Below are 14766 nucleotides of genomic sequence, written 5' to 3' on the forward strand. Positions count from 1 at the left end.
TGTTAGTTTCTGCTGTAGAGCAAAGTGAATCAGTCATGTACACATATATCCCCTCTTTTTAAGATTTCCTTTCCATTTAGGTCACCACCAAGTACTGAGTAGAATTCCTAAACGGAGGAAGTCAACTTTCTCCTTCACTGACCTTGAATAAGAAACTGTATGGCACTGACTGTTTCTGAGAGCAGTCTTATAGCCACAAACTCTGCCTGAAGCCGGCATTAGGAAAGGGAGAAGTGAGAGATGGAAAGAATCTTGTTCCCTAAAACACACTGTTCAACTGCTGACTGAAGCAATTCCGAAATCCACGCTAGTTATAAACACCCTGTTTATCGTGGTGCATGGGCAGGTTGTAAAAGAATTTCCAGACAGGAGAGAGAATGAAGGGAGAATAGTTAGTAGAGGTTGGGGGTGGTGGTGGGGGCGGTCACTGTCAGAACAGCAGGCCGGCCTCCTGATTGTCAGGGAGAGCGGACAAGGAACAGGGCTCATCTGCCTGTTCTTGTGCTCAGTTCCTTCAGTCGTGTCTGACTCTGTGCAACGCTATGGACTGTAGCCCACCAGGGTCCTCTGTCCTTGGGGATTCTCCAGGCAAGAATTGGAGTGGGTTGCCATGCCCTCCTCCAGGGGATCTTCCTGACCTAGGGATCAAACCCAGGTCTCCGGCATTGGCAGACGGGTTCATTATCACTAGCGCCACCTGGAGGGGAGGAGATATTAGGTTGTCTTAAAGGTAAAGGACTGGGGTGAATAGTTTTGGTTCCTAGCTAAGGATTAGAGAGTAAACACTGGCTCTATTAATAATAGCAGGAATGAAGGGTATAGTCTTATAAAAGTTATATTCATTTCCTATAACAGAATGTAAAAAATTATCAGTTTTTTAAAATGATGCAATGATACTTAGCTTTCTAGACACTGTTCAGGATAATTCATCTTATTTATCCATGCCACAAATAATCATTCTCTATGTTTTGAGGTGAAAATACTGTGAAAAGCTACTGAGCTACAGAAGTACAAACCAAACCAACATGTAATAACAAATTTTTTACTCTTCCCTGTCTATATTCCAAGGAAGCTATGTAACCTAACAGATGTTTAAAACATGTATGACGATTTACAGACTTTAGGCACTGTCTGTTTTCAAAATTTTATTTTTCTAATAAAGATATTGCCCAAAAATGTTTTAAAGAATGAATTACCCTCCCGTGTGTGTGTGTGTGTGTGCACGTGTACGCTCAGTTGTGTCCGACTCTTTGTGACCCCATGGACTGGAGACCTCCAGGCTCCTCTGTCCATGGGATTTCCCAGACAAGAATACAGATGTGAGGAGCCATTTCCTTTTACAGGGTATCTTCCTGACCCAGGGACCAAGCTCACATCTCCAGTGTCTACTGCACTGGCAGATGGATTCTTTACCACTGAGCCACCTGGGAAGCCCTTAAAAGCCTAAATTCCTACAACCAACCTTTAAATGCTACTATTGTTAATTTTAAAATAGCATTCTTTTTACTGATGGAAAATAAGCTGAAGTGACAGACTGGTAACATAGATAAAAAGTGTTTATAATTATGTGTTTAGTTGGCTAAAAACTTTGTCAATATATTGATTACATGTCAAAATTCCAAAGAAATACACATTGGGTTGCAGTTTGCCATTTTCAGGATAGTTCAAACGTTGTTAAGTCAGGAGTACTGATTGCTTTGCAGAGACATTTTCTGTGCACAAAATAAGGGTGGTATTTAGATAAGCAATGAATTTCAATGCGTGGACATGGTATATGAAACTCTAAGGCATAGTTACACACTGTATTAGCGCTAGGAATAAAAGCAGCATGGACTAGAATATGGTATCGTGTTTATGGAACCTGACTGCTTCAACCCAATTTATTTAAAGCAATGTGGAAGGTGTGGGGGTATTGAAGGATCAACTCTTTGAAGGAATGAAACTTCATATTTTTTTACCTACTCTACCTAATGTATTGCCATATATTGTTTATAATTTGTTGAATCAATGAATAAAGATGATTGTAAAGTGAGAATCAAAAGAGTCAAATGATTTGTGAACCAGTAGAACTAGCAAGGGGAGAAAAAGAATAAAGGGTGGGAAAACATCCACCTGATTTTCAGACTTCAATTCAGACATCTATTAGAACACTATACCCAAGCCTGTCTTTTGGACAAAGATAATAGACATAGACACTGAAAGCTCTGAAAAATCAAACATATTTCTATTACAAGGAGAGAGGAAACACTTGCCAACAGAAAGATCTTTTGATTTAATTTAAAACTATAAAGTTTTTCTTTTCACTTTCAAGCATCTCCTCTGCTACTGCCCAGAAGTAGTCAGACTCCCTAAAAAGGTGCTGCATTTTTGTAACTTTATTCAAAGCTTTTGCTGCATTGAGCAAAAGTGACTCTCCTTTATTTTTCCTGGAGCAGAGCCAGTGAGTAGCTTATTCTATTCTGAAAAGAAAAGAAAAAATTCAGATACAATCGTTATTCAAAGCATTTATTATTGAAAATTCAGGAGCATTAAATTATCTAAAGCATCTCAGCAATTTTTTTTAATTTCTCCTAGAAAATGAATTCTGGAGTGAATTCTTTCTGAATTATTTTCCCTTGTATCTCTGGATTTCTTTTTTGCAGGTAATGAATCATTTTGTGTGCAAGTCTTTTCGCTTTTACTGTAACAAGGCAGCCAAGTACCCAAAAGCTTTGATTCAAACAGAAATGCATTTTTGTGCTCACATTCCTATTTTGAAGACAGACTACTGTGTGAGACAAGCAATTTTCTATTATTCTTTCTTTTGATAAGCCAATATGAACATATTCTGGGAATGGAAACTCATATTATATCAAAACAAGCAGCATATCTGCTGTTTGATGATTAAATCTGTTAGAATTTGTAACAAGCTTATAACAATACCTGGCCACAGAGCAAGTGCTCTGTATGAACTTGAAAACTAAAAATACAGACACAATAGCAAATTCATGGACGTAGGGTAATTAGAGACCCGAATTTTAAGGAATAGCCATAAACTTCTATGCCTGTAATATACTAGTTCTATGAAAAAATATTCTTTCTCCTTGCTTTTTACCTGATTCTGGAGGCAGTAATCAATAGTTTATAAACTATTATTTATTTTTACTTCCATTTTGTGATGGTATTTTTATAATTTTTTAAAGTTTTATTTATTTTATTATTTACTTATTTTTTACCACACCATGAGGAACCTGGGGTCTTAGTTCCCTGACCAGGTGCTGAACCTGAGCCTCTTGCGTTGGAAGGCTGGAATCCTAACCACTGGTCTGCCAGGGAAGTCCCTATTGTTTTATTCTTTAATTTTTAACAAAGTATTTAGGTCTCTGAATTCTGTTCCAAGAGGAAAAGATGCTTTGGCTTCTTCCCTCACTCCATCATTAACAAAAACTCCGAGGACGAGTGACTCTCAGAGCTTAGACTGCCTAAGAACCAAACGGGGAGCTTCTTAAAAGATAGCTTCCCAGGCCCAGCCTGAGATTTCAATTCAGGAGGGCTGATCGGGGCCCTGGGATGTGCTTGACAAACCCCATCAGGTGCTCCTGATTCAGGGGTTTACAGCAGCACAGAACATCATTGTCATCCTGTTTTACAGATGAGGCAAAATGGAAACCTGGAGTGGTTAAAAATCAGGATTAAAAGTACACTGTTAATTGTTTAAAAGTTAAAATAACACATGCTGAATGCATCTGACTTTCTTTGCAAAATTAGAAATTTAATTAGAAATTCAATGCTCTCCACAGGACCAGGGTTATATGTCCAGTTTTAAAGTTTTGCCAAACTGCCTCTCACCCTTAAATCTTCCTTCTTCAATCTACTTTGGCTACTCTGAACCTCATTTTGTATATTTCAGTTCAATTTAGCAAACATTTACTAACCACCTACCATGTGCATGGCACTACCCTAAAACATACACTTATTTTGTCTTCTCTTTTTACATTTTAGTGGAAATATTTTCTTTGACTATTTATATTTTGTCTTAATTTACAAATGAGTGAATTATAGCTTATCAATTTTTGATATTAAAAATGACTAGTTATTTAACAATCTTTGTAATTTGAGATTGACTCAATAAATTGACAAGCTACTGAGACAATATAAAACCTTAATGTGTTGAGCTATGAATTTTTAATATAGCAATTTTTCTGTTCATAGTTATAATATGCCTCCGGTGATAATTTTTGAAGTACAGAACATTTATACCTAATTTCTCTTCCATTGTTCTGGTCTAAATTTAGAAATAATATTTCAAATCCAAACTTCTAAAATAAGTTGGGCTTGTGGACATAATAAGCAAAAAATCACAATCAACTGTATTGCCTAGGGGAAAAAAAGCTGAATATCACAGATGGTTTGAAAATAGGGATGTTGTTATATACCATCTCTGCTGGTTCACATTCATTTGCCCTGATACATACTACATGCCACTCACAGCTCTAATAGACACTCTGTAGGCAGTCTTGAGCATAGTAAAGGTATTAATATCCTCTTTTCTGTTAATTCAGTTCAATTCAGTTGCTCAGTCGTGTCCGACTCTTTGCGACCCCATGAATCGCAGCACGCCAGGCCTCCCTGTCCATCACCAACTCTTGGAGTTTACCCAAACCCATGTCCACCGAGTCGGTGATGCCATCCAGCCATCTCATCCTCTGTCGTCCCCTTCTCCTCCTGCCCCCAATCCTTCCAAGCATTAGGGTCTTTTCCAATGAGTCAACTCTTCGCATGAGATGGCCAGAGTATTGGAGTTTCAGCTTCAACATCAGTCCTTCCAATGAACACCCAGGACTGATCTCCTTTAGGATGGACGCGTTGGATCTTCTTGCAGTCCAAGGGACTCTGAAGAGTCTTCTCCAACACCACAGTTCAAAAGCATCAATTCTGTGGCGCTCAGCTTTCTTCACCGTCCAACTCTCACATCCATACATGCCCACTGGAAAAACCATAGCCTTGACTAGACAGACCTTTGTTGGCAGAGTAATGTCTCTGCTTTTCAATATGCTATCTAGGTTGGTCATAACCTTCCTTCCAAGGAGTAAGCGTCTTTTAATTTCATGGCTGCAATCACCATCAGCAGTGATTTTGGAGCCCCAAAAAATAAAGTCTGACACTGTTTCCACTGTTTCCCCATCTATTTCCCATGAAGTGATGGGACCAGATGCCATAATCTTAGTTTTCTGAACATTGAGCTTTAAGCCAACTTTTTCACTCTCCTCTTTCACTTTCATCAAGAGGCTCCTTAGTTCTTCTTCACTTTCTGCCATGAGGGTGGTGTCATCTGCATATCTGAGGTTATTGATATTTCTCCCGGCAATCTTGATTCCAGCCTGTGTTTCTTCCAGCTCAGCGTTTCTCATGATGTACTCTGCATAGAAGTTAAATAAGCAGGGTGACATTATACAGCCTTGATGTACTCCTTTTCCTATTTGGAACCAGTCTGTTGTTCCATGTCCAGTTCTAACTGTTGCTTCCTGACCTGCATACAGGTTTCTCAAGAGACAGGTCAGATGGTCTGGTATTCCCATCTCTTTCACAATTTTCCACAGTTTATTGTGATCCACCCAGTCAAAGGCTTTGACATAGTCAATAAAGCAGAAATAGATGTTTTTCTGGAACTCTCTTGCTTTTTCAATGATCCAGTAGATGTTGGCAATTTGATCTCTGGTTCCTCTGCCTTTTCTAAAACCAGCTTGAACATCTGGAAGTTCACGGTTCACGTATTGTTGAGGCCTGGCTTGGAGAATTTTGAGCAATACTTTACTAGCGTGTGAGATGAGTGCAATTGTGCAGTAGTTTGAGCATTCTTTGGCATTGCCTTTCTTTGGGATTGGAATGAAAACTGACCTTTTCCAGTCCTGTGGCCACTGCTGAGTTTTCCAGATTTGCTGGCATATTGAGTGCAGCACTTTCACAGCATCATCTTTCAGGATTTGAAATAGCTCAACTGGAATTCCATCACCTCCACTAGCTTTGTTCATAGTGATGCTTTCTAAGGCCCACTTGACTTCACATTCCAGGATATCTGCCTCTAGGTGAGTGATCACACCATCGTGATTATCTGGGTCGTGAAGATCTTTTTTGTGCAGTTCTTCTGTGTGTTCTTTCCACCTCTTCTTAATATCTTCTGCTTCTGTTAATAATAGTTAACATATGGGACATTTTCTGTGTGCCAGACTCTATATGCTTCAAGTGAATTACTACCTTTTAATTTTCATGATAAACCTATCGCCGTCTTCATTGTATAGATTATGAAACTGAGAGTTGGAAAAGTTAAGTTTTTTTAAAAAAATTTTTAATTGGAGAACAATTGCTTTAGAATGTTGTATTGGTTTCTGCTGTACAAGAATTGGAGGATAATTGCTTTATGACATTGTGTTGGTTTCTGCTTATAGCTGTGAATCAGCTGTAAGTGTACACATAGCCTCTCCCTCTTAAGCCTCCCTCCCACTCCATTCCCCATCCCACACCCCGTGGCCACCACGGAGCACTGAGCTGAGTTCCCTGTGCTATGCAGATACTTGGAAAAGTTAAGTTTTTAAGGTGACAGAGTCAGCAAGTGGCAAAGCTGGCATTTGAGTTGAAATTGTCTGATTCTAGAATTTGCATTTTTAACCAGGGCTGAAAGGCTCCAGTACCTTAGAAACTCTTACCTCATTTAGAGAAATGACCACTTAATTGGAGAGAAGAGCTATGTGCCTCAAGGTTAAAGCAGGATCCAATTTGAAGAAGAATTTTCCATAATTCCCTTACTGTTCCCTTGAAACATTTCTCTCCTGTTAATCATATTTTAAATGCATTTGGACAAGAATTAACATAAGAATAAGAGACTTGTTAATATCATAACTTTCTCTTACCAACCTCGTCAATCTGCACTGCTATTTCTCCTTTTTTTATAAAACACCCGAGTGTCTTTGTTACTCTCTAGCAGGAATCACTCCATTTTGCTTCTTCAGAATATTTCAAGTGGAAATTAGAATGTTTTGAAAAATAGTACTCCTTTTTGAAGCAACACTTTGATATAATAATATTTGCATAGATTTGATGTTTAAAGTGTGATCACTCACCTAGAGCCAGATATCCTGGAATGCGAAGTCAAGTGGGCCTTAGGAACCATCACAATGAACAAAGCTAGTGGAGATGATGGAATTCCAGTGAAGCTATTTCAAATCCTAAAACATGATACTGTGAAAGTGCTGCACTTAGTATGCCAACAAATTTGGAAAACTTAGCAGTGGCCACAGGACTGGAAGAAGTCAGTTTTCATTCCAATCCCAAAGAAAGGCAATGCCAAAGAATGCTCAAATTACTGCACAATTGCGCTCATCTCACACATTAGAAAAGTAATGCTCAAATTTCTCCAAGTCTGGCTTCAGTAGTACGTGAACCATGATATTCCAGATGTTCAAACTGGATTTAGAAAAGCCAGATGAACCGGAGATCAGATTGCCAACATCCACTGGATCATCGAAAAACCAAGAGAATTCCAGAAAAACATCTGCTTTACTGGATATTCCAAAGCCTTTGACTGAATAGATCATAGCAAACTGTGGAAAATTCTTAGAGAGATGGGAATACCAGATCACCTGACCTGCCTCTTGAGAAATCTGTATGCAGGTCAAGAAGCGACAGTTAGAACTGGACATGGAACAACTGACTGGTTCCAAATAGGGAAAGGAGTATGTCAAGGCTGTATATTGTCATCCTGCTTATTTAACTTCTATGCAGAGTACATCATGAGAAATGCTAGACTGGATGAAGCACATGCTGGATTCAAGTTTGCCGGGAGAAATATCAGTAACCTCAGATACGCAGATGACACCACCCTTATAACATAAAGCAAAGAAGAACTAAAGAACCTCTTGATGAAAGTGAAAGAGGAAAGTGAAAAAGTTCGCTTAAAACTCAACATTCAGAAAACTAAGATCACGGCATCCCACCACTTCATGGCAAATAGATGGGTAAACAATGGAAACACTGAAGGACTTTATTTTTCTGGGCTCCAAAATCACTGCAGATGGTGTCTGCAGCCATGAAATTAAAAGATGCTTGCTCCTTGGAAGAAAAGCTATGAATAACCTAGACAGCATATTAAAAAGCAGAGACGTCACTTTGCCAACAAGTCTGTCTAGTCAAAGCTATGGTTTTTCCAGTAGTCATATATGGATGTGAGAGTTGGACTATAAAGAAAGCTGAGTGCCAAAGAATTGATGTTTCTGAACAGTTGTGTTGGAGAAGATTCTTGCGAGTACCTTGGACTGCAAGGAGATCCAACCCGTCCATCCTAAAGGAAATCAGTTCCCAATATTCATTGGAAATACTGATCCTGAAGCTGAAACTCCAATACTTTGCCCACCTGATGCAAAGAACTGACTCATTGGAAAAGACCCTCATTCTGGGAAAGATTGAAAGTGGGAGGAGAAGGGGAAGACAGAGGATGAGAAGGTTGGATGACATCATCGACTTGATGGACATGAGTTTGAGTAAGCTCCTGGAGTTGGTGATGGACAGGGAAGCCTGGCATGCTGCAGTCCATGGGGTAGCAAAGAGACTGAACTGATGTTTAAAGTAGTTTCCAGAATATTCTTACTCCTCCTTAATTCTGAGACACATGCATAGAGATTTCAATGGACATTTTCTGTGTTTTATTCCTTTCATCTCTAGAGATGCTCGAATAAAGATGTATGACAGATCACAGCCAAGGCTGGTACCCCATGTCTCTCAGAACTGGAAGAAACAATTATGGATGGCAGAGGCTTCTTTTCTTAATACACAAAGACATGGCAACTCTATGAAGTGTTAGCATAGAACAATTTATAAATGAAGTTTCAGCTCTCCCAAATAAATTTGAACACTGTTGCTGCATCTGTTCCCTTAATATGCCCCAGCAAACCAGGAGACGAACAAAAGGAGAGGATTTGCTTGAGGATGGATTTAAGCTAGAGTAAGAAAAGGATAAAGACAATAAGCCTCTGATGAGTCTGCCAGGAAGGCAAACACTCACCTCCAGCTGGGGTTTTAAAATTTGTTTATCTGGTTGAGGCATTGAATAGCATAAAAACCAATCCTCAATAGGATAGCATTTCTAAAAGATTGTCAAATAGTGAAATCATTGAGGACAAAGAGCCTTAGTTATCTCAAAATACAGCATCAGATCTTCAGTTTGAACTCTTAAAATGAATTATTATTTGTGAACAAAAGCTACTGATTTTCGGTCTGAAAAGTACAACTTGAAAGGACAGGTAAGAATTAGAACAAATAAGAAAACTATAATTTCTGAAGAGCTTACAAAAGGCTAAAGATCTTTTCACAATAAACAACTGAAGATGACTTTTCATCTCCAGCAGGGAGTTAAGTAGTAGGTAAGGAGAAGAATATTCAGGTGTTATTAATTTACCAGCACAGCTTAGTTTATTTTGATGTTATATATCAGTGATATGAACTGGAAAGTGTTTTTGTTTCACAGGGCTAACAATTAGGTCTTCCCTGGTGGCTCAGACGGTAAAGAATCTGCCTGCAATGCAGGAGACTTGGGTTTGATCACTGGGTCAGGGAGATCCGCTGGAGGAGGAAATAGCAACCCACTCCAGTATTCTTGCCTGGAGAATTCCATGGACAGAGGAGTCTGGTGGTCTATAGTCCATGGGATCACAAAGAATTGGACACAACTGAATAATATTATCACACTTTTAATAGATATAATTTGATACACAGTCACATACATCAGACCCCACTGGGCTTGGGATTTGGGACTGGGCACTTTTCCCCCAAAACAGTGTTTATTCTCCCTTGGCGTAGCTTTACTCTTATCAGAATTCACATTTGACATTTAGCTCTTCTAAAAAGCCACTGCTAATTCTCTCCCCCTAAGTCTGGCGTCTGTTCCCATATTTCCCGTGGCAACCAGTGTTGGCTATCATTAAAGCAATGCGGCACTGTGATGGTTGTTAACTGTGTTCCCCTAGACACCAAGGTCCTTAAAAGCAATTTCTGCATTGTTTGCCCAGTGTTTTTGCATAACACCTCATAGGAGTCTAACCAGCATGGGTCACCAAGAAATGAATACAGGGTTTTCAATCATTCCAAGGCCCCATGGCACAACAGTTTCAAGTTATATATTCCAGAAGCAGATAAGGCAACCTGAGTAAGCCATATACCAAACACTTGAAGACTAGTGACTGATTAAATTTATTTAAATTGTACATATAATATTAAATTATAATATACAATATTTCCCTGTTTAAGTAGATTTATTCTGCTGTTGCTCTGTCTTAATGTACCATGTATATTTCCTTCAAGATACACATTGGTCCAGGGCTTCCCAAGTGGCTCCATGGTAAAGAATCTACTTGCCAATCCAGGAGACACAGGAGACTTCAGTTAGATTCCTGGGTTGGGAAGGTCCCCTGCAGTAGGAAGTGGAAACCTACTCCAGTATTCTTGCCTGGAAAATTCCATGGACAGAAGAGCCCGGGGAGATACAGTACATGGGGTCACAAAGAGTCAGATATGACTGATCACACATGCGTATATACAATCAGTACATTATCATTTTTTTTTCTTGATAGGGTCATATGTGACTTTGTTTTAAAACAAGGAGTATGGAAATTCTTTCTTTTTCCTAGAAAAATAGTGGGAAATGTCGAGATTATGCAGAAGGATAAGATGACAATTTCAGAATTTGAAACTAATAATATGGTCTGGGCACAATTACAATTTCAGAGCTGAGAGGAATTTCTGAGGTAATCTTGACCAAATCCTTTATTTTACAGAGAGGTAAAGAGATTTTCCTAGGGCCACAGTGAGATAAATGGCAGAATACAGATTAAATCCCAGGTGCTCTGACTCTAAACCCACTGTCTTTTTCAGGATATCACAGACCCCACAAACAGTGAAAGTAGAAACTGCATGTTTTCGGCTCCAAGTTAGCAATGGGAATAACATAAATTTATCTCTTTGTATAAAGTAAGTGAAGATGAAAACCTCTGCTTCCATTTGTGATGCAAAAAGGCAATACGATTGGAATCAAACGAGAAACCCTTTATACAAGATCATTTGCTGGCTAACTAGTAGGTTACACATGGATATGGTTTTAGGGTACAGTTAGTCTCAGTTTGTCAGGAGATACAACTGTGTTTCACTTGGCCTTGAGGATGGCCCATCAGAAAGTCTGGCCTGAATTAAGTCTTTGGACACAGATAAAAGTCAAAAAATCTCAGTGTATGTATGAGCTGTGTATGTGTGTATGTGTGTTGGTATGTGTTGGGGGAGCTAGAAGGGCATTTGCTTTAGTTGGAAGACACAAACCTGAGGGTGAAAGTGATTCGGTTTTATTCTGTGAAAGTCGCTCAGTTGTGTCCAACTCTTTGCGACCCCATGGACTACACAGTCCATGGAATTCTCCAGGCCAGAATACTGGAGTGGGTAGCTTTTCCCTTCTCCAGGGGGTCTTCCCAACCTAGGGATGGAACCCAGGTCTCCCGCATTGAGGGCGGATTGTTTACCAGCTGAGGCACTTACTTCAGAGGATAAATGAGTGTCTGAAATGGGTTGGAGAGTAGGTTTTGTTGATTAAAGTGCTTGAGTGACTTCCTGAATGTTACTCACCTTCTGTGATTTGTTAATGGAGGGAAACAAAAGTAGGAATACTTATCTCCTAGAGTCCTCAGCTTTACCTGAGAAAAGGCATGTAAAGTCCCTAGCAACGGATCAGGCATCAGTAAACAACAGGTATTGTGGTTACTTGCTATTATGCGCATTGCAGGTGGATTCTCTACCGTTGAGCTATTGGGGAAGCCGTAGGTCAGTTGCTGCTAACAATCAAAACTAAAAACTGAAACCAGGCAGTCTTAGTTCATAGTCATGCCCATAATCTCTATACTCTACGCCTCCTATCAATGTAAAAAAGGAAAAAAAAGAGAGAGACAAATTCATCTCAGTCAAGGATAAATCAGATGTATTGCTAGATAAAACAATATATTATTTTTAATGTATTTTTAATACTTCTCAGTATTTTTAATACTTGTCTTTCATACTCAAGCAGTTTCCATTTCTTACTATAGCAACTCTTCCACTGGTAGATTTTCCACAGCTCTACTGAATACAAATTTTTTCAGATAATATCACTGCTCCTTTCATTAACATAATTTTTTATCCAGAGTGTTTGACACAGATTAATACATCTGTTATTAAATAAGATCAAAATATTTTCACTTTAAAATGCTAACCATTACTAAATTAACTTTGTTTGCATTTTTTATAGTTGAGCTTACCAGCATTCATTTTGAGTGCTCCTTGATATTTCTGCCTAATTCCTATATTTCCTTTATATAAAATTAATGCTTTAAAAGTGAAATACATCTTTTTTCATAGTATCTATTATGCCTTACTGTTCTTTGTTAGTATTTGTTACCTAACCTTTCAGAAAAATCCATAGGAACTGAGGAGTCTGCACTTCAGCATGTTCTCTTTCATTTTCCAGAAAGCTTTCTATATATAGTGCCTCTAAAATGGCTTTTCCAAATTGTTAACATACCTACGTGATTTCCAAGATTAGCCCAAGCTTCTTTTATACTTGATAACATAATACAGTAACTTTATTTCCTAGCAGACCTAAAATGGCCTTTTGTGGTATTTAGAATTCTGCTTGATTAGTCTAATTTATTTTGTATATTTTTTCATTAATTCAAGTGATAAAACTGAAACTTTTCAATCTAAAAAAAGCACAAAAATTCACTAATGTGCTACTTGGAAGAAATGAAAAATGCTAAATATTCAGTTTCAGTTCAGTTTAGTCACTCAGTTATGTCCAAATCTTTGTGACCCCATGTACTGCAGCACTGCAGGCTTCCCTGTTCATCACCAACTCCCAGAGCTCCAGAGCTTACTCAAACTTATGTTCATCAAGTTGGTGATGCCATCCAACCACCTCATCCTCTGTTGTCCCCTTCTCCTCCCGCCTTCAGTCTTTCCTAGCATCAGGGTCTTTTCAAATGAGTCAGCTCTTCGCATCTGCTGGCCAAATATTGGAGCTTCAGCTTCAACATCAGTCCTTCCAATGAACACCCAGGACTGATCTCCTTTAGGATGGACTGGTTGGATCTCCTTACAGTCCAACGGACTCTCAAGAGTCTTCTCCAACACCACAGTTCAAAAGCATCAATTCTTCGGTGCTCAGCTTTCTTTATAGTTCAACTCTCACATCCATATATGACTACTGGAAAAACCATAGCTTTGACTAGATGAACCTTTGTTGGCAAAGTAATGTCTCTGCTTTTTAATATGCTGGGCAGGCTGGTCACAGTTTTTCTTCCAAGGAGCAGGCATCTTTTAATTTCATAGCTGGAGTCACCATCTGCAGTGATTTTGGAGCCCCCTCCCCACAAAAGTCTCTCACTGTTTCCATTGTTTCCCCATCTATTTGCCATGAAGTGATGGGACTGGATGCCATGATCTTTGTTTCCTGAATGTTGAGTTTTAAGCCAAATTTTTCACTCTCCTCTTTCACTTTCATCAAGAGGCTTTTTAGTTCTTCACTTTCTGCCATAAGGTGGTGTCATCTGCATATCTGAAGTTATTGATATTTCTCCCCCAATCTTGATTCCAGCTTGTGCTTCCTCCAGCTCAAATTCCAAAGGAGCTATTTCAAATCCTAAAAGATGATGCTGTTAACATGCTATGCTCAATATGCCAGCAAAATTGGAAAACTCAGCAGTGGCCACAGAACTGGAAAAGGTCAGTTTTCATTCCGATCCCAAAGAAAGGCAATGCCAAAGAATGTTCAAACTACAGCAGAATTGCATTCATCTCACATGCTAGCAAGTTCAGTTCAGTTCAGTCGCTCAGTTGTGTCTGACTCTTTGCGACCCCACGGACTATAGCTTGCCAGGCTTCCCTGTCCATCACCAACTCCTGGAGCTTACTCAAACTCATGTCCATTGAGTCGGTGATGCTATCCTATCATCTCATCCTCTGTCGTCCCCTTCTCCTCCCACCTTCAATCTTTCCCAGCATCAGGGTCTTTTCCAATGAGTCAGTTCTTCACATCTGGTGGCCAAAGTATTAGAGTTTCAGCTTCAGAATCCATCCTTCTTCCAATGAATATTGGGGAATGATTTCCTTTAGGATGGACTGGATGGATCTCCTTGCAGTCCAAGGGACTCTCAAGAGTCTCCTCCAACACCACAGTTCAAAAGCATTCAACTTCCTTTATAGTCCAACTCTCACATCCATACATGCTATAGGAAAAACCACCGCTTTGACTAGATGGACCTTTGTCAGCAAAGTAATGTCTCTAACTTTTTAATATGCTGTCTAGGTTGGTCAAAATAATGCTTTAAGTTCTCCAAGCCAGGCTTCAACAGCACGTGAACGGTGAACTTACAGATGTTCAAGCTGGATTTAGAAAAGGCAGAGGAACCAGAGATCAAATTGCCAACATCCATTGGATTATCGAAAAAGCAAGAGAGTTTCAGAAAAACATCTACTTCTGCTTTATTGGCTACGCCAAAGCCTTTGATTGTGTGGATCACAACAAACTGTGGAAAATTCTTCGAGAGATGGGAATACCAGACCACCTGACCTGCCTCCTGAGAAATATGTATGCAGGTCATGAAGCAGCAGTTAGAATTGGACATGGAACAACAGACTTGTTTCAAATCAGGAAAGGAGTATGTTAAGGCTGTATGTTGTCACCCTGCTTATTTAACTTATGTGCAGAGTACATCATGTGAAATA

This window comes from Giraffa tippelskirchi, chromosome 9 (assembly GCF_054371585.1).
Source record: "Giraffa tippelskirchi isolate mGirTip1 chromosome 9, T2T-mGirTip1v1.2.pri, whole genome shotgun sequence".
NCBI lineage: Eukaryota > Metazoa > Chordata > Mammalia > Artiodactyla > Giraffidae > Giraffa > Giraffa tippelskirchi.